At 49.6% G+C, this 20,877-nt stretch overlaps 2 pseudogenes across 1 annotated transcript in view; one reads left to right on the top strand and one right to left on the bottom strand.

The window, feature by feature from the left end:
- The window catches only part of LOC143695956 (uncharacterized), a 758,734-nt pseudogene that overhangs the window by 177,250 nt on the left and 560,607 nt on the right, over positions 1–20,877 (bottom strand). The window lies entirely within an intron of this gene.
- The window catches only part of LOC143695916 (uncharacterized), a 128,212-nt pseudogene continuing 114,206 nt past the window's right edge, over positions 6,872–20,877 (top strand).

Below are 20,877 nucleotides of genomic sequence, written 5' to 3'. Positions count from 1 at the left end.
CGGTCCTTGTACTGACCCACGTCATTGTCGAAGTGCATGAACATTTGCTGGTTGTAGATGAACCTTACCTGTCCCCTGTTCCTGTACCAATAAACCCAGTTTGCTGCAGAGCATACACAGACTCATCCTGCCGACTTTGTCAGCTTTATAAAGCAGCCGTGAGCTCCGGGCTCCTGAGTGCCGGACGCTCCAAGGGCCTCAGCAGCGCCAGGACGCTCCAGACTGGGACAGCCAGGCAGGGCAGGAGGAATCACTGCCCCTTTCCCTTCCCTGCTGCTCCATCTCCCAGCCCAGCATTGCTGCAGGACAGCCTCACTGCCAACACCATCCTGCCAGGGATGGACTGGGGGGGATCTCCTTCCCCTTCCCTCTGGCATGGAGGCAAATCCCATCTTCTCCTTGTCCACCCTCCTTCTTCTCCTCATTCTGTCCTACATCCATCTATGTTCCTTTCCCATCTCCTTCCTCTCCTCCTGCCTTTTCCTTTTCCCTTCTCCCTGTCTCTTCCTCTCCTTGTCCTTCCTCCCTCACGCACTGAGCTGCGGACAGAGACCAGGGAGAACAAATCCCTGCCACAGAGATCCCACACGAGGAGGGGTTGCCAACACAGCCTGGGGAACTGTGAGGAGGTAAAAGCTTCCCTGTGCCGGGAAGGGTGTGGGGAATGTGAGAAGAGCTTCAGGCAGAGCTCAGCCTATTCCTGGTGCCTCCAAAAACGGCGGTGCCAGATGCAGAGATCCATGGGGATGCAGAGATCCCCCTGCAGATCCATGGGGATGCAGAGATCCCCCTGCAGCCCCCAGAGCAGCCACGCTGGAGCACGGGGATGCCTGAGAGGAGGCTGTGACCCCGTGGCCAGAGGGGCCCCGCTGGAGCAGCCTGTCCGGGCAGGACTGACCCCGGGGCACAGTGACCCACGCTGCAGCACTTGGAGGGGGGCTGTGCCCCGTGAGATGGACTCAGCTTGGAGAAGTTCCTGGAGAAGTCTCCGGTGGGAGAGAGCCCAGGGTGCAGCAGGGGAACGACTCCTGTCCCTGAGCAGAGGGAGAAGCCCCGGGGCATGAAGTGAGCACGGCCCCATTCCCTGTCTCCGGCACTGCCGGGGTAGGAGGTGCAGCTGGAAGGAGGGAGGCGTGGGGGAAGGCTGGATTTAAGGCTCTTCACTTACTTCTCATTATCCTGCTCTGAGTTTTTGGAGTTTTCTGTCAGAAATCTCTCCCCTCGCCCACTCAGCCACAGGGTTGGGGCAGTTTTCCCTTTTTGGGGGAAATCAAAGCGATTCCTTGATGCTCCTAATTAGAGGTAGCAGTAGTGAGGCTCCGGGGCTTCTCGCTAACCGGAGCCACAGAAGCCGCAGTGCCGGGAAAGCCGTGGAGGGAGGTGCGTAGAAGTTTGTTTGTGTTTTCAGCTCAATCCCCCTCGGGCCCGGGCCCGTTCCAGGGCTGTTTCTCATCTCCGGCTCTGCCCTCACGCAGCCCGGGGGGCCCTGAGAGCGCGGGGCGAGGCTGTGCCTTGTGCAGAGCCCGCCCCTGGCTGCGATTGGGCGATGGTGCCGTCAGTCGCGGACGGCTGACCAATCCACTGAAATGTTCCTCATTTCAGGGATTGCTCAGCAGGAAGGTCAGGAGCTGGAGCTGTCTGGTTGGTTATTCCCAGGGCAGCTTGTAATCTAATGATGCCATTGAAATGAGAAATCGGTTCCGTGGCTCCTGACATGAATTGGTTTGGGTTCCCAGGGGCTGGTCCATGGTGTTATAGGATTTGTTCTGCTGGCCGTTCATCTTTTCTCCATTTTTGGCCGTGCTCTCCAGCAAGGACTGCATCAATTGACTGCTTTTCTCTACTTAAATCATCAAATACTTGGATTCCCAACTGATTTCCCTGAACTTGTGGTAGCAAGAACATTTCAGTGCTCTAATACACCCTATATAACACTGACAGTGACAGCACATGTTGGAGTGGGCAGAGGGATGATTACCCCCCATTTATTTATAGTGAAGTTTTCCCAACATTCTTCATTTGCTGTTTCCCTTTGCAGCTTCGCCCGTTTCTGTTGCAGGGTCAGATATCCTCACCCTGGGCTCTGCCTTGAGCTGTGCAAATTCCATCAGTGCAAGCAGGCAGAGCTTGGGCTGAGGGGCAGAGGGAATCAGCCCAATTCCTGCCCCAGGCAAGAGACCCAGGTACATTGTCCAGGCTTTGCCCAGCAGTGTTCATTTGCATTTCTAAAGCTCCTCTGCAGGCTGCCTGGAATGAAGCTTCTCTTCCAGAGCATGACTCATATGCGCCCCACCCCAAAAGCCAGGGTTTGGGGTATTTTTAATTTTGGGGGTTTTTTTGAAGAGTGTTCTATTAATGGTTTGTGAGTTAAAGGGTCACCTTTAAAGCTCTTCTAAACGCAGCCTGGAGGTAAACACCAGAAAACGCGGACCAAAATTTTGCCATCTCCACCAGCCAGGCAAACACACACTGAAAAAGAATCCAAAGCAATAAAGATATTTTCTACTTCTTCTGCCGAGAATAAAAACTGATTCTCACCCCCAAACCTAACTGACAATATGAAAGTAGGATTATTTAGAAAAAACATTCTCATGGTGTAATCTTATTCTAGGCAGCCCAGAGTGTGGGTGTGAGTGAGCCCCAGAGTGGAATTGTGCCGTGGTGCTCCCCAGCAGCTGTGGCAGTGCAGGCCCAGCCAGCGCTGAAGCTGCAGCAGTGGCAGCAAGGCTTGGCCGCAGTGGCTGGAGGTGCCAGAGGAGGGTGGCCAGGATTTCCGAGGGTTTGAGCAGAGGATCTGTGGGCAGGCCCAGGGGCTTGGCCCGCTGTGGGGGCCTGGCTGCTGCTGCGTTGCCTTCAGGGCAGGCTCAGGGGCGGCTGCCATGGTCCTGCTGCAGGCGGGAAGTGCAAATCTCCGGGGCTTCAGAGCCCCTGAGGCCAGGCTGAGGGGTCCCCCCGTGTTCAGCTGTGCTGGCGGCTGTTTCTGGCCTCAGGGACACTTGGCATGGGCCCCTTGGCCACCAGTGGTGCTGCTTTGCACTCCTTAGGCAGGAGCCGATGTCCTGGCTGGGTGTTGGCAACAGCAAAGTGCCAGGGCAGGCTCTGTGCCAGCCCAGCTTCCTGTGGGAGAATATACCTTGATCTCTGCTCCAGTGCTTGCTGAAGCAGTCAGAATTGCTTTTGCCGCCCTGTTAGGTGCCATGGTGTCAGCAGAAGATATTGAAGCCTTCCTGCTCAGGGCAATTCAGTGCCAGGCTCTTACAAGCACCCACAGCTCCTTGGGTTGAGCTGAGCATGGGGCGGTGACCTGCGCTTTGTCTGATTCCCCTTCCTTCCCTCCCCTGGAACAGGCTGTTGCTTTTAGACACCACTTGTCCTGGTTGCTTCAGAGTACTTTGGAGAGGCTCCATATCTAATTTTCCCTATTTCCCTGGGGCTGCCCACACTTCAGGGTTCACTTCAGCATAGGCCTGGCCAGACATTTGACACAGAGGTACAACAGAACTGGCCTCTATATCACCTTTTATAATATTAATTTGTGTTCCAAATTTAGCGATCAAATCCCTTCCCAGTAAATCATGATAGCAATTAGGAGCAAATAAAACTTCATGCATTTTAAATCCATCTCCCACATCTACTAATAGTGGTTGAATAAAACTATACAGCTTTCCCACTTATGCCATGAATAATCAAAGACATTTTTGGCATTTCTCCCTCCCTTAGGTCTAAGATTCAGAGTGGATTGAGAGGCCCCTGTGTCCATCTGAAAATGCCTCCTCTCAATGCAGACCCACCTGAATGTTCTCAAGGGCTCCAGTGTGGAGGGTCCCTGGTGTGATGGGAGCTGTGACAGCCCTGCCAATCCATGTCCATCACGGGGTGGACTTGCTCGTCCTGCAGGTGCTGCTGTCTGTGCTTGCAGTGTCCTTGTGCCCTGCAGCTGGAGCCCTGATTCCTTGCCAGGGGCTGTTTGGGTGGGCTGTCCCCTGCCGAGGAGGGCAATGCCTCTGCCGGGTGCTTGTGGCCAAGCCCGTGCCCTGGGTGCTGGGGCCCCCTTGGGCCCTGGGGTTGATCCCTCAGGGGCTGTAGGAGCTCTGCCCTGGCCTTTGCCTTCAGCTTGGCCTTTTTCTGCTTCCTTCTTGCATTCACCTGCTGTGCCTTTGTGCCCAAGTGCTGCAGGGCCTTCTTCTTCCCCTCCTGCAGCCCCCCTCAGTGCCTGTGGGTGTTTGTCTTGCTTTACAAGACAGGTGTCTGCTTGGGAAGGCAGAAAAAGCCTCTCTAGGAATGGAGAATGCAAACCCCCTCCCTCTTAAGTTTTAAAATAGTGAAATCAAGGGTCTCTCAGGCAAAGCTATGGGAATAGGAATACCAGTTCTTTACTAGTGTGTATAATAAAGCAAACAAACAACCACAGCTCCGGCAGTGACAACAAACAGAGCCCGGAGCCAGTCCCGGCCTTTCGGCTGCGGCGCCTTCCCCTTGGGTGCAGTTCCGGGCACGGCCGGCAGGGGCGCTGGTGGCTCCCGCGGGGCAGGGCAGCGCATCCCTGCCATGGGAACCTCTCTTAATGGAAATAGAGCAATCCCTTCATCTAACTCTTTCACTTTTTTACCTTCTGTAGCCTTTCTCCCGTGTTTTGAGAAAGAATTTGGAGAGGGCTGCCTTTTAACTGAGCTCCTAGTGTTTAGATAAGGCGCTTCCTGTAGAGAGAGAGTTTTCCTGAACAGCTGGAGCTGTGATTACCAAGGGGATGTCACTCAGAGCAGGCCGGGGTCAGGGGAGGATATCCCGCCGAGGCTCGGTGGGAGTGTGGGCAGGGTCTGCTGCCGGAATCGCCAGAGGGGGATCTTCCCATGGAGACTGAGCCGGAGCGTGGGCAGCCCCCACATGGCTTATGGCGGCTGATCCGGCAGCTCCCGGCAGAGAAAAGGCAGGTGGGAGACCCCGGCAGCAGCAGCGGCGGTGCCCAGCGCAGCTGGCACGGGCAGGGCAGCCGGGGATGGGATGGCTGGGACCCGCCCTCGGTGCGGTCGGCGCGGTGACCTCGGCCCACGCGGCAGGACAGAGCAACCCCCATCTTCCCCAGCATGGCCGGCAGAGCGGCCGCGGGCCGGGCAGTGGGAGCAGGGCACACAAATTCACCGCCAGCGCCGGGGCAGGTGGAGCTGCCCTGGGCAGTGAGCCCGCACCTGGGATGGAAACCGGGGCAGGCGGAGCTGAGGCGGGCAGCGAGCCGGGACCCGGGACAGGCGCCTCGGCCGCGAACGGAGGGGGCAAGAGCTGCAGAGGATCCCACTCTCTTTCTGACTTTTCCTCTTGTTCCCCTCCCCTTTCATTTCCCCTTGTTCTCTTCCTGTTTTGTCTCGGGTGTTTCTCATGCTTTAAAGATTTTTATTCTCCTAAAATCTCCTGTCTAACCTATGGCATATTCTCTTTCTTCTAGATTAAATGGGTTTTTTTACAAATAAATCCAGAACCTAACAAATCTAAACTTCTGCTTGGATGCTTTGAAATGGTCGACGAGCCAACTCACGACCTCCTAATGTTGTTTTTCTCATCACCTTTTTATTTATCCTTTGGCAAATTAAGCATCTTTCAGTTTCTTGCTTTGCTACTCCAAAAATCCCAGTGCACCCATAGTTCCTTAGAAAATGATCACACAAAGCTTGAGTACCCCAGTGGGTTTTCTGATGCATGTCTTCTAATATTTTCCTAGTAAGCACATTTTATTAAGTAATTGTCTTCCATCAAGAAGTTTCCATTTCCCTCATTTATCTTGTTCACTTCCTGTCTTGTTTAATTCTTTTTTCTCGGCTTCCCTAAACTTTGGAATTTCCAGTTTTTCCTCGTTTGGAGTTAATATTAACATAACTCACTCAGCTCCACTTTCTGCTGCATCCTTGGCTTTGTCATCTGCCAAATTATTTCCTCTTATTTCTGGGGTCTTTCCCTTTTGGGGTTCCTTAATATGTACTATAGCTATGTCTTTTAGGTAATTTTAATGCCTCTAAAACCTCTGAAATAAGTTCCTCATGTACTAAACCTTTTCCTCTTGAATTAAGTAATCTTTTTCCTTTCCAAATTTTTAAAGGTATGTACTACGCTAAAGGCATACCTTCAATCAGTATATATGGTTCCTTTATTTTGTGTTAAATATTCTAGTGCTCTTTTTAAAGTATATAATTCACGAGTTTGAGCTTACTAGTTTAAGGTTAATTTCCCTTTTTCCATGGTTTGCATGTTGTTCCCATCAACTACTACATACCCTGTACTTTCTCCTTTTGCAAGGAGTTGTATCTCTGTTACCTAACATAACTGCCAAAGGCCTATTTTGGGGTATCTCTGCTAGTATGCTTGTATTCCCTCTTTTTTTTTCTTTTTTTTTCCCTGTAATCCAACTTACTGGTTTTCTGTCTCATTTTTCAAGATCTTATCTATTCATCATCTGCCTCTGTTTTTCACTTTCACTAACAACCTAAATACCACTTTTCTTTCAACTACACACTTAAAAATAAAAAACCTTTTTCTCACACTACTTTCAGTGCAATCCACCTCCCTCCAAGGAGATATAGTGAGGTTTAAAATACACAATCTACATTACATATACTTTCATTTGTCTACATTCACTCGCTTCTATTTCTCATTCACTTCCACACATTCTTTCACACGCTGAGGACACAAAGTGGATCCCTGTTGACAGAGAATCGCGGGTCCCTGTGGCCCCCTCCCCTTGGCGTTGGCCTCTGGGTCTCAGTATCTCCCGGCCTCCTGGGAGGGCCCTGACTCTGCTGCCTCCGGTGCCCGTTCACCTGTGAGGCTGATTTGTGTCACTCACACTCTTCAGCTACGGCCCCCTCACAGGCCCGGGGGGACAATGGCCCGTTTGCAGTCACACACATGCTCTGCCACAGCCCCCACCCACCCAAGGGACAATGGCTTATTTGTGGGTCACACACACCTCTTTCCACAGCCCCCCCTTCCCACCTGCCCGGGAAGCTGAGGCTGATTTTGTGTGTGACTCACTCTCACACACAAACAAGACAACAATAAGGTCCTTTTTACTTTCACATCACCTATTACAAGTTTAGGTGTTTCCGGTCAGTCCCGGTGTTCTTGGATATCCCTCAACCCAGCTGTGTTGGCCAACCCCAGGTGCTCTTGGGTGTAGGAGCGTCGGGGGGTAGGACGGTTGGGACGGACGGAGACGAGAGATCTCTGCAGCCAGGCCCTGGAACTTGCGGTTTATTGCAAAGGGCCCGGGTGCAGGGCCCTGCTTGGAGCTGCCAGGCACAGCTGGAGCAGGCCCGAGAGAAGAGAGGGGTAGAGAGGATGAGAGGGTGAGAGAGTAAAACGTAAGAGAGGAAAAGCGTAAGAGAGTAAGGTTCCCATTACAACACAATAAATCTTCTTTTGTGTCGAATGTTCTATTTCTCACCAGCCAATCTAGTACAAGATGCACGTCCTATAGCATTTACATACAGCCTATAAGAATCATTACATTACCACACTGTGTTACATTTTAAACCGTAAAAACTCCTCTTTGGACCCCTTCTGCCAAGATGGCAGGATCTGCTCTGACCCTTGGATCTGTCTGCAAGCAGAGGGTATTGTTCCATCAAAAGGGGATTACCTTCAGTTGGGCCACACCATTGTTTTCCAGTTGTTCACTAACTGAGGTATCTCAAAGCTTGCTTTGATTTCAATCTTGCTTATAGTTTCTATATTGTCAAAATCTTTTGCCAGACAATCATATTTATAAGGCTTTCCTGTTTCATCTTCCCCAACACTTGGGCATTTTTTTATTTCTCAATCCACCTGTGTTGTCCAATCCCAGATGCTCTCGAGCATATCCTCAATCCAGCAGAATTTTGCTTAACCCTGAATGCTCTTGGAATATTAATCCCTCAACCCAGCAGGTTTTAATTCTGGATGATCTTGGGCACTCTTATCTCTCAACCCAGCAGGTTTTTAGGAGCCCCTTTTGTCCCATTTCCTAGTGGATTGGGCTAGGAAACTCCTCTGCTCCCTTCCTCCGAGGGGTCCAGCCCCTCTCTGAGACCCAGTCCCAGTTACCCCGGGGGATTCTCTCACTCCTTTTAACATTCACTTTGTCTCTTTACTGGCCACTTACCGCGGAAAGTCAGAAACGCAGCATGGGAGACTCCAGCACTCACTTGGCAGGTCTGGCACAACCAGCCCGCCTCTCATTCACTCACATTCATCCCCCCTGAGAAATACTTACCAATCCCTTTTCCTTCCCATGTTCTTCGTGTACATTACTACTCTTAGGGGGCCAATTGCCATGGTTGTAGGGAGCCTTTTTCCCTTGTCTTTGTTTTATTGTCTCCTTTTGTCCACCATAACCTGCGTCTGTCGGTCACCCCAGGGCAAACAGAGCGAGGCTGCCGAAGAGGGCAGGGGGCACCTTCCCCACTCTGACTCTCCTGAAGCACTGGCAGTGAGGTGTTGGTAACCATCCTCTGCTACCATAATTGTGAAAAACGCCAATCACTTGTTTTTAAACTTTTTAAGGTTTAATAGTAATAAAATGGTTATAAAAATAGTAATACAATTAGAGTAATAAAAATTTGGACAATTAGGATTTAGGACAATACAAGACAATGGAAACAAAGAGTTACAAACGGCTCGGGTACCTTTTCCTGGGCAAAGTAAGCCCAAAAAAGGACACATGTTAATAGAGGATTAACTGTGAAAAACCATAGCCCATTGCATATTTGTACATCTCATATGTGATACATAAATTCCATTCCAACAAAGGATTCTGTCTGGTCAGTGTCAGCTTCTTCCTCTTCATCCTGATGGCATCTTCAGGGCTGAGCAAGGCAGGAACAAGTTCATTTCTTCTGATAATTGAGCAATAAAATATTCTTCTCTGAAAGATTTAGGTGTCCTGTGGCTGCTATCTGGTGTGAGTCCTCATTCCTTTTTTAAAAAACTATCCCACATACATAGTTTCTATTTTAACATTATGTTATAACCTAAAACTACATTTAACACACTACTTGAAAAAATTGTTACAGCATAACTTCCTAACATAACATGTATAATACTCATTTTAATGTTTGTGAAAAGCCAATCATAGACATTTTTCACACGGGCTCTGTCAGCAGCAGTGGAAAGAGCAGCCTAAGAGCAGCGGCTCCAATTGCCTTCCTCCAAAAACCTGAGAGAGGGACAGAAAACTGAGAGAGGGCCAGCAACTGTGCCCAGCCCCGACCCCCAGCCTGAATCCTCCGGCATCTCTGCACCCTTCCCCCGTCCCCCCCCTCCCCCGCTCCTGGGAAAACTCCCAAAAAAACAGAGGTCCCAAGCACCCAGCAATCAGCTCTCATCAGCAACTCAACCCTAGCCCTAACCTTCTGACAGCTGCTAAGTTTTCTGCAAAATCATTCATTTCTCCAAGGACCCAAACCAAATCCTTAGAAGAAAATCTGGATCCTTCCATGTACAATCTGTATTTCCCAGGTGTTCCTTGCTCCTCGTCCCTGTGCTCAGGGTGCCCTCCCCAGCCCGTATCCCAGAGCCGGTCCCTGTCCTGCCGCAGTGTCCAAAGGCGCCCCCCGGCGGGCAGGGCCGGCAGCTCCACGGGGCCGGGCAGCGGCCGGGGCGTCCCGCAGCCTCCTGGGGGCCGGGGGCCACTGCCGGCCCTGCCCGGGGCTGGTGGGGTCAGGCAGCGCCCGGCGCTGAGCCCCGGCTGCCCCACAGCCCCGGCCCGGCCCCGCAGCTCCCCCCAGGCCCCCAGCCCGTGCTCCCGGTCCCGCACCTCTGCGCCCGGTGCTGCCGCTGCCCCCCACAGAGAAACCCCCTGAAACCCTGACCTCCTTGTTTTCCTCTCCTGGAAACCGGGGATACAAATGATCAGCTGGCAAATGTTGAGGATAAGACCCTGCTGAAAAACATCCCAGTCCTCAGTATTTTTCTCTTCCTTCTCTTTTCCAGCATCCTTTTCCTTCCCACAAAGATTCCTTTTGCAGCTTTTTGCCTTAAGCATATTGCTGCACACTCCCCCTCACCCAGTCCCTTTGCAGCACACCAACACCATCCATGCCCTGTTCTCCAAATGCGAGGGGAATTTGGGGAGGTGGGAGTGGGGCAGCGCCAAGGCCGGGCCCCCCCGCGCTGTCCTGGCGGGAGCGGCTGCAGTGGGGACCGAGTGCGGGCGGGAGCGGCCGGGAGCCCAGCGCTGCCCCAGCCCGACCTGCCCCAGCTCCATCCCTGCCCCTGCCGTGGGATGCTGTGGGTCTGGGGGCAAGAGGGAGCCGGCAGCGGGTGCTGGGCCTGGGGCAGGAGGAGAAGGGAAGGAGAAGCAGGGTTGAGGAACAAAAGGGTCAAACGATGCCCGTGGGAGGAGAAGGTGGGATTGTGCAGGAGAAGGAGGAATAGCAGGAGGAAGAGGAGTGTGAGGAAGAGTGGGGACACCGGAGGAGGAACAGGAAGACGAAGCAGCACAAGGTTCCACCTCTCCCTGTATCTGCAGCCTCTGACCCCAGCCCCAGGAGCGTTGCCCCCCCACATGCAGCAGGTGACAGGGGATTGGGATCCACAATTTTCCCGGGGGTGAATCTTGGTGTTTCTGAGCTTTCTTGGGCTAATTGTTGGTGCTTTGTTTTTTTGTGGGGGCTGAATCTTTATATTTGGAGGGGGCTTTTGCTGAATGTTGATGTTTGGGAAGTTATTGATCTGTGTCTTGATGTTTGGAGGACTTTTGTGCTGAATTGTGGTGTTTTGGAGGTTCTTAGAGACACAAGATGCCCAATGACCTAATGAGATGAACTTGGGCAAGGAGGAACTCCCAGTCCAAGGCACTCTCATCTTGTTTTTTTCTCCAAACCAGGATTTTTCATTCCTAGGACGTGTCTGGATGGAGGAGGAGGAAAAGCCCTGGAGATTCCGCACAAGGAGGGGCTGCAAATCCAGCCCAGGGAGCTGCAGGGAGGAAAGAGCCCCCCCTGAGCCAGGAAGGCGGCCAGAGATCCAGCCAGAGCTCAGAGCTGGTGGAGAAGCCTCATGGCAGGGAGAAGCCCCACAAGTGCTTGGAATGTGGGAAGGGTTTTAGTCGGAGCTTAGATCTGATCCAGCACCAGGTGATCCACACTGGGGAGCAGCCCTATGAGTGTGAGGAATGTGGGAAGCGTTTCAGCTGGAGCTCCAGCCTCAGGCAGCACCAGGTGATCCACACTGGGGAGAGGCCCTTTGAGTGTGGGGAATGTGGGAAGAGCTTCAGCCACAACTCTGTCCTGATCCAACACCAGAGGATCCACACTGGGCAAAAGCCCTTTGAGTGTGGGGAATGTGGGAAGAGCTTCAGGCAGAGGGGGAGCCTGATGCAGCACAAGATGATCCACACTGGAGACCGGCCTTATGAATGTGGGGAATGTGGGATGAGCTTCTGCCAGAAGGGGAGCCTGATGCAACACCACAGGATCCACACTGGGGGAAAGCCCTATGAGTGTGTGGAATGTGGGAAGAGCTTTAGATACAGCTCTGGCCTGAGGAAACATGAGAGGATCCACACTGGGGAAAAACCCTATGAGTGTGGGGAGTGTGAGAAGAGCTTCAGCATCAAGTGCCAGCTGACGCAACACCAGAAGATCCACACTGGGGAAAAGCCCTACAAGTGTGGGGAATGTGGGAGGAGCTTCAGAGGAAGCTCAGCATTGATTCGGCACCAGGTCATCCACACGGGGGAACGGCCCTACACCTGCTTGGAATGTGGGAAGAGCTATGGGTGGCACTTTGACCTGAGAAAACACCAGGGCACCCACACTGGGGAGAGGCCCTACGAGTGTCCCCAATGTGGGAAGAGGTTTCACAGGAGCTCCGATCTTCTCAAACATCAGCGGAGTCACACCGAGGAGAGGCCCTTCCGCTGCCCCAACTGTGGGAAGGGCTTCAAGCAAAACTCCACCCTCACCCTGCACCGGCGCATCCACACCAGGGAGAGGCCCTACGAGTGTGGGGAGTGTGGGATGAGATTCTCATTGAGCTCAACTTTCACCCAACACCAACGGAGGCGCCACTAAGGGAAGCCCTGTGAGTGCCCCGAGTGTGGGAAGAGCTTTGTGCGCTGCTCCAGCTCCATCCCCCATGAGAGGATCCGCATCGGATGATCCCCAGTGACCCCCATTGGGCAGAGCCCTGATGATCCGTGGTCCTGGTGATCCAAGTTGGAAGGCATCTGGCTGGGGGGCTCCACATCTTCCTGGTTCTCTGAGGGTACCTAGATAAACCCAGAGGCAGGAACCTCCATCAAGATGCAGGCCTACAATGGGAATTCCTTGGGAAGAGCAGATTTGTTGAATTTCAATCCCATAAAATCTTTTGCATTCAATCCTATCTTCTGGTGACATCAAGGAGTACTGAATGGTCCCTGAGGTATATTCTGGGTTGACTATTTGGTGCTTGTATCCCCAGTCTGTTCTGTTTATGCTGAATAATAAGTTTTACACCTTCAAGACCTGTCCTGAGAGTGAAGGGGTAGAGAAGCAGCATGCAGTTTGTTTTCAGAAACTGCACTTGCTCCTCCACATTCCTGCTCTGGGACTGTGTTGTCTGCGGATGGACAGACAGCGGGACAGAGCTCTCCTTTGCTTTTAGTTAGTTTTAGCTAGCTGAACCAAACAAGTTCCTGAACTGTGGTGTTTTTTTCCCTTTTCTTTGGACCTGTTTAAACCTGCTCTGGCCTGAACACCAGAAGAGCACGGGCAGCTCACACCTGTGGCCCACCGGGCCGGGCCTGGGCCGCGGCATTTCCAGCACCAGAGGGACTGATAAGGGACTGAGTGAGCTGAGCTACAGCCCACAGAGGGACTTGGTGAGTTTGTCTCTCTTTTAGAGCAGCAAGAGGTTTTACTGTTTTGTTATCTTTATTGAAAGATAAAAATATCCATTCCAGAATATGCAGTTGATCTTCCCAGTTATCACTTCATTGACACGGTATTCCACATGTTATTTCATGGTCCTTCAAAATAAACACTTGAACACCAACATAGGTATCTAATCTGTTAACAAATGTGTGTGGTAAGGCTAATTCAATTTCTTCTGGGGTCTTTGCTGCTGGGGTCAGTTGCCTCTCATCAGTAGAGGAGGTGGTGCCTGACAGCAAATCATGCAATAGTTGCATCTGATGATTAGTTATGCCTAAATATGATCTAATCCAACCTATTAAACCAACCAATTTCTGTACATCAGTAGCAGTTTTAACATCAATGTCTAACTTCACAGGTTGAGGCATAACTTGAGTGCTAGTCACTAACATACCAGTATTTCCAAGGCATGTGTTCCTGCACTTTCTCTGGGGCAATGATCAGACCAAAAGCTTTCAAATTTGTTACAGCACATTGTTTAAGAGCTGATAACTGTTGTTTGTTATCAGATGCCAACAAGATATCATCCATGTAATGATAACAGTAGCAGTTATTAAATTGCTTCTGCACTTTTGACAAGACCTGTGCCACAAACCATTAACAAATAGTTGGCGAATTTTTATGTCTTGGGGAAGTACCCTCCATTGATATCTTTTATTGGGTTCAGGGTTCAGCATGATTATGGAAGGCAGAGTAAAAGCACATTTTTCTTTGTCTTGCCCAGCCAATGGAATAGTGAAGAAACAATCTTTCAGATCAATGACAACTATTTGCCATTCCTGTGGAATCATTGTAGGTGTAGGAAGGCCTGGTTGTAAAGCTCCCATTGTTGCCATTACAGCATTTATCTGCCGTAAATCATGTAAAAGTCTCCATTTTCCCGATTTCTTTTTTATTACAAAAACAGGGGTATTCCAGGAATATTTCAATATTTCCTGCTTGAAATTGTTCTGTGACAAATTCTTGCAGGGCAGTAAGCTTTTCGCTAGTAAGGGGCCACTGGTCAACCCAGACAGGTTTATCTGTCAAGCATATCAAGGCTACAACTGGACATTGCCCTGCATCACAGTGGCCCCCGTTAAAAATCTGTAGTAATTTTGACACCCCATTGAGATAAACAATGTCGTCCCCACAAACTTTGAGGAGCATCGGCAACATAGGGTCTGATGTTAGCTTGTTGGCCATCAGGATGTTTCACATTAATTACAATGGCTGACAGGCCACCTGTTGTAGCACCACCCAACTCCAGAAGTCCAAAACTTGCATGAGTGAGAGGCCACGATTGAGGCCAGCAAAGTCACGACAGTATTGTGACATCTGCTCCAGTGTCAATCAAGCCTGTTACTGATATGGTTCCTGGATGACATCCACTGGTGGTGAGGATGCATGTCTTTTCTGAATGGTTCTCCGTAACTTTCTCAGCCCAGAACACTTGAGGTATCCCTGTTGATCCAAAACTTCCTGTGCCACGACTTCGGTCCACTGTATTTGGAACAGAACTCACAATAGGTACGAGTTGAGCAATGCAAGTTCCTTTCTGAATAGTGACAGGAGGGTCACAAATGGGTACCATAGCATGAATCTGTCCTAAATAATTAGCATCAATAAGTCCTAGATGCACATGAATACCTCTAAGTGTAGTTCTTGATCTTCCCATCAAAAATGCACTCAATCCCCATCCTATTGGACCATAGGCATCGAGGGGCACTTTGCACATTTCTTTTGTCAGAATGGTTACTGTGTCAGCGGTGGGTATATCAATCCCTGCAGACCCACTTGTTGCCCCTGAGTATTGTTCACAAATGTTTAGCTTTGCAGTGCTGGGGAGGCCCATATTTGCTGCTGTAGTTGTTGGGGTATTTGTTTTCACACATGCCCATTCGCGCTCTTCTTCCTGTTTCCCTGCAACAGCTGACCATTTGCATGATATTTACTCCTGCATTGTTTAGCATAGTGCCCAAATTTAGCACAATGGTTGCACATAACGTTGCTGCTTGCATTTGATTTAGATGTTATTTTCTGGGCGTTACACTGTGCCATTACTTGCCCTTGCTGTCCACAATTATAGCATTTTGATGAAGGTCTTAGAATTGCAGCAAGAGCTGCTATTTTATGGTCTACTGAACCAACTTTCAAGCAAGCAGTCATCATTTGAGGCAATGTGGGTTCTCCAGATAAAGTGTCAATAATCTTTCTGCAGCCTGAGTTTGCATTTTCTTTAGCCAAATGTATACAGAATTTGTGTCGCAAAGATTCATCATCTACCTGTTTTTCAATAGCTGCAGCAAGCTCTTCCACAAATTGCGAAAATGGTTTTCTCATCCCTTGTTGTATAGTATCATATCTCTGTTTTGGAGCTGCCATTTCCATTGATTTAATTAAAGCACTCGTGCCAATTTGCTGAGCTTGTGCCAAAATTGAAGGATCCCACCTTGCCTGTGAATCTGGGCTAGCAAAAGGCCCAGTGCCCAGTAGGGCATCAACACCCACAGCATGATGAGGGTCGTGTTGAGGCAACTGCATATTTGTTACAGCTGTCTGCTCAGCCACTCGCCTCCAAGTTTCTTGAAATACACCGTATTGTACTGGCTGGAATGAAATAGTAGCAATATGCATGATGTCATAAGGTGCAAGCATATCTGCATTAATTACACATATTAATTGCATTACGTCTGAGGAATTAATGCCATACTGAGCCACTTTCGATTGGAGATCTTGCACAACCTTCCAGGCAAAGATGTGATGACTGTCATCCTGCCCTGTTCCAGGAGCTGCTTTAAGACCTGGAAAAGCCATAGATAGGGTTATCACAGGCAACATTTGCATTAGCACTGTTCTCCTGAGGTACTCTTGGAGCACCTAATCTTTCTATCATGTCCCAATTCTTTTCTTCAGCTGCTTTCTTCCTAACAAATTCCCAAAACTCCTGAGTGTCCAGGTTTAGAGCAAATTTGGGAGAGAATCCCCCAAAGGAGCTCCAGTAGGAAAGCAGATCCAATCTGCTCTTCTCCCCCCAACTGGTCTGGGAGAAAATACCTCCTTGGAGAAAGGTGGAAAAAACCTGTCTATTAAACAACAAAACCTTAACAATATCAAACAATAAAATCTCTTGCCACTCCAAAAGAGATGACAAACTGAGAAAGTCCCTCCCCGGGTTGCGGCTCAGCTCACTCTGTCTCTGATCAGTCCCTCCGGTGCTGGAAATGTTGCAGGCCAGGCCCGGCCTGGTGGGCCACAGATGCAGCTCCCCTGGGTGTTCAGTCCAGAGCAGGTTTCAAGAGCTCCAAGGAAAAGGGAAAAAAACAAAAGTCCCCACAGTAGGGAACTTCTTTGCCTCAGCTAGCTAAAACTAACTAAAAGCAAAAGAGCTCTGTCCCACTGTCTGTCCATCCGCAGACAACAACAGTCCAGGGGCAGAAATGTGGAGGAGTGAGTACGGTGTCTGAAAAAAACCTGCTGCTTCTTCTCTCCCGCTGCTTCACTCTCTGGAACACTCTTAAAGGTGCAAAACTTATTATTCAACATAATATAAGGTGCAAAACTTATTATTCAACATAACATAATTGGGGATAAAAGCATCATATAGTCAACCCAGGACACTGAGGCTCTCAAGGAAGCCCAGTTACTTGACGTGGGGGCAAAGTCCATGGGGCAGTAGGGCTACAGCTATTAGAAGGTGAATTGTCAACAGTTCCCTGCCCCAACTCAGATGTTACTGCGGGCAACTCATCACTTGATTCGCTGTCACTGTCACTGTCAGGTAACGGAGGACACGACCTTGGAGATTGTTCAGGCAGCTCAGAGGGGAGCAAAGGGGCAGATGGCTGGGCTAGAGCAGAGGGAAGCAGGGGGGCAGAAGACTGGGTTTCTCTCTCTGCTAAAGACATTTCAGCTACCTGGTGCAGTGGTGTGGTGTATACAGGCACCATCAGGAGCTGCTGCGCAGCTGTGACATAAAGAGGTTTAGGAGTCTGAGAAGGAGATACTATGGCAGTTTTCCCAGAAGCTTTGGCAGCTTTCCCAGAAGCTTTGGCATCCAGTCCAGAAGCTCTGGCAGCTTTCCTGGAAGCTTTGGTAGCCTGCCTGGTAACTTGCATGGCACCTGCACCTTCTTCAAGGATAGATTCACCAAGTTCCCCAGCAGAGGCCCCCTCTGCCTCATCCCCCTTATCAATTTCTGTTATCCACACTGATTCTTCATCTGCATCCTGCTCTGTTTGTTCTCGCTCTGTTTTCCATTCCTTTAATGCCTCAAAAAGCAATCCCCAGGTAACAGCTAGATCAACAACAGTTTTATCTCCCACTCAGATGACTTCCCACAGTCTGTCCCCGACTTTTTCCCATGCTTTAACACTAAATGCTGTGTCGGGATCAGTGCCAAAATCCTGTGATTTAGCTCACAGCAATATACTACGAAGGGCATAGTCTGAAGTATTAATTCCCTTATTTCTTAACAAAACTTTCCATGTAGCCAAAACAGTCTCTTCTTCATTAGATAAATTATTTCCCATTATTACTAGTTGGTGGCTCACCTACTTCCAGGTGTCTTGATAGGAGAAAATCAGGTCTGGGCTTCCCTGTGGCTTCCACCCGCCATTCTCAGCTGCACCAACGCCGCCTCCCCCACTACGTCCCAGTGAGTCATGGCTGCCAGTCTCTAGGAGCCCGTATGGGTCCAGATCAAGTATGTTCTTAAGGGTGTTGAATCACATCAGGGTCACCAGATGTCGCTTTCAAGGCAGTCATGACACAAGGCAGAGACCACAAGCAGTCTCAGATGGCAACTCTTTATTATCGAACATGGCTGACCTTTTATACCCTTTCTAATTGTTTATATTTCTTCTACCCTAACTATTGGCCACCATAAATCAACATAACATCATTGGTAATAAGTTACAGTGACTTCAACTGACTTTCTAAAAATACTTCATCCAGCTGCAAAGTTCTTATCTTTCTTCAATTCCTCACTTCTCTTGGTCTCCTTAGTTACAGCCTTGGAGAGAATCCTTATCAACTTCTTGCTTCTTACCTTTCTTCTCACTCCTTTAGCTAACAGGCCCGCTGTTGGCCCCTTCCACACAAAGGCATTTGCTATACCAGCCCCCACAGTAAGGTTCATTAGTAACGGTTGCCCTATGCTGAAGGCACACAGGTGGTTACATGCCTCTATCATTTACAGCAGGGTGGGCTCCTCCTTAGACAAGGACTTCAGAAGTTTTTTACAATTCTCATTAGCATTTTCAGCAGCTAATTTTGAAAGCAACACCTGTCTGGCAATGTCATTCTCAATTTGTCTTTTAAGAGCTTGTTTCAAGCAGCCATTGAATTGCATATAAGGCTCCGCCAGTCCTTGCTTTACATAAGTAAATACTTTTTGGGGGGCTCACAGCATCAGGAACCTTTAAAAATGTGCTATGCACAGCTTCAGTAATACCCTCAAGGGCCTCACTAGGAATGTGGGTTTGCCCAACAGGGTCTGAGTGGTTTCCTTCTCCGGCCAGGTGGTCAATCATGAGGGCTGCAATATTCAGGTTTGCATGTCCCACAAATTTCAGGCCCCATGCAGTCATCAAGTGCCCTCCATCCTCCTCCTCGGATGAGAGTAGGGATTCTGAAGACCCGGATTCCAGTCCTGAGTCTGAGGATCACTGGGCCAAGCTGCAGAGGGAAGCCACTGGGAGGGCTCAGAGCTCACCAAAAAGATTGTGGGCTTGCCAATTATATGTAAACCCAGCAGAAGAGTGACTGCAATCAATTCCTGGGAGCCAATCCCCTATGGGGAATTGAAGGAGCTCTGCAAAGTGGCTAAGGAATATGGTTGGGGGTTGCATTTCTTAAAAAAATTTCTGGAAGCCACCTTCTCTTCCCATGTCTTGGTCGTGCATGAAAATAAAAATATCATGAATTGCCTACTCTCCCCGTGTCACAATCCATCCTTATGAACGGGTTTCGTGATTGTTCGTGGATTTGATCTCAGGGTGCAAAAAACCGACACGGCACAGGGGGGTTTGCAGTGATAATCAAAACAAATGCACCTTTATTGAATAACCAAATGCATTGGGGAGGAATTGGGGAAAAAAGGGAAAAATAAGGAAAAGAGGGAGGAAGAGAAAGGAAGGTATATAGCTACCAAACATAGAACAGCCAAGTCCTTTGATGTCCAGCCGATGGAGTTCACCAGGTCACGTCTGGGGAGATCTTGAAATCTCTCGCTAACTCAGAGGTTTTTTTTATGATAACTCTATTGAAAATTGTGAGGGAGGGGGGGAAACAGATACAATAAACAATAGATGTAACAGGTAGTCCATGTTCTCAGCAGTAAACGAGAGCCATTGTGTTCTTGGTCCAGCGGTCACAACCTGCAGGCAAACATCTCGCTTTGGTCAGCTTGCCTCCCCCACACACCTGCCCTGGGCTGGGGGTTTCAGTGCCAGTCCTTGGAAGGAGCAGAGGGGCCTTTTCACATGGGGGTTTCATGTCTCACTCCTTGATGGAGAGGCTCCTTACATCTCAGTCTCTCTGTCACGGTGGTTGTAAAACAGGTGAGGGTCTTCTGTGGGGGACCACCCAAGACTCAGGAGAAGTCCAGCCAGGCTGAGAGGTGGGACAGCTTCCAAGGCTATTGCTGCAAGAAGGCAAGATGCCCACTTCTTCTTTCATTGGGCTCAGTGCAGCATACAGCAAACAACACCTGTGAACAATAGCTTAGCACTGTGCTCAGGTCTCGGAGCCGTTGGCACGTAACTTTCTCCAACAGGGCCAGAAACTTCAGACAAGGGTCTTTTCTTCAGTGGTCCCCAATGACGATCGTGAGGCAGATGAGAGAAACTTTGGACAGAGTCTCACACCCCAGTCGAGTACATGCTGTGGGAGAGGCAGTAAAAAAGGCATCTCAAATCACTGGCGGACACATATTCAAAAGATGCCAACAAACCAAATTTAACCCTTGAACAAATGGCAAGAGAAGGTGACTTCCAGAAGCCACAAGACCAAGCAAAGGACTTACAAGAAGCTGCACTCAGTGGCATCACCACTGCTGCAAAGACATCCCTGCTCCTCACTCTCGACGACACCCTACATACACAGAGCTTCACTAACATTAAACAAGGGCAAGTGAAATTTTCATGAAATTTGTAGACAGACTTAAAGTTGCACTTGAGTGACAAATAGAAAGCCCAGAGGCCAAGAAGGAAGTGCTAAATAAAATGGCCTTGGCAAAGGCAAACAATGAGTGCAAAACAATATTAAGACCCAGAACCTACAATCAACCAGATGGACGAGTCCTGCACCAAATTATCTTCCACTGAACACACCGTGGCAAGGGCAATCTCTAAGGGAGAGGGCCTTTTTAACATCCCAAGACGCTGCAAAATGTTTTAATTGTGGGGAACTGGGCCTTTTTTTGAAGGACTGTCCAGAATACAAAATGCCTAAAGACCAGCAGCCACCAAAGAGGTGCCATTCATCACACTGTATGGATTGCAACAGACATTCTAACAACTGTTCTCAGTTTTGTTATCACCAGTAACCTCACCACCACCAGCACCATTATCAGCCAAAAAACTTCCAACAGACTGCAGGGTGGCCCCATGTGAAGACAGCAAATGGAAAGCTGTTTCACTGTACCCTCCCCACTATTCTGGAGGTCCAATACGTGGGGAAATTCCCGCGGAGCTCTTCATACTCCGAACAACAGACCAGAGTCACCAAGGCTTTCCAGCAAGTTCAGGTCAGGACGTGACACCAACTGGTGAGTGCTTTGTCTATACAATTTGATGACTCTGCTTTCTATCGTATTCCCACCAGAAAATATGGACCCCTAGAGGGCCTGAGGGATGTGCTGGTAATAGGTAATGTATTCATGGACCAAATGAAATACATATTATAGTGGAAGTACAAACTGTTGGGCCAAGTGACGAAATCACAGTCACTTTCTGCTGCACAAAACCACCACACTTCCTGCACAGAGAGACTGTGATCGCCCAAGCCTTTT

The sequence above is a fragment of the Agelaius phoeniceus genome, chromosome 27, assembly GCF_051311805.1.
Source record: "Agelaius phoeniceus isolate bAgePho1 chromosome 27, bAgePho1.hap1, whole genome shotgun sequence".
NCBI lineage: Eukaryota > Metazoa > Chordata > Aves > Passeriformes > Icteridae > Agelaius > Agelaius phoeniceus.
Note: the sequence above shows the minus strand (reverse complement) of the source record. Positions and strands in the feature narration are given on the sequence as shown.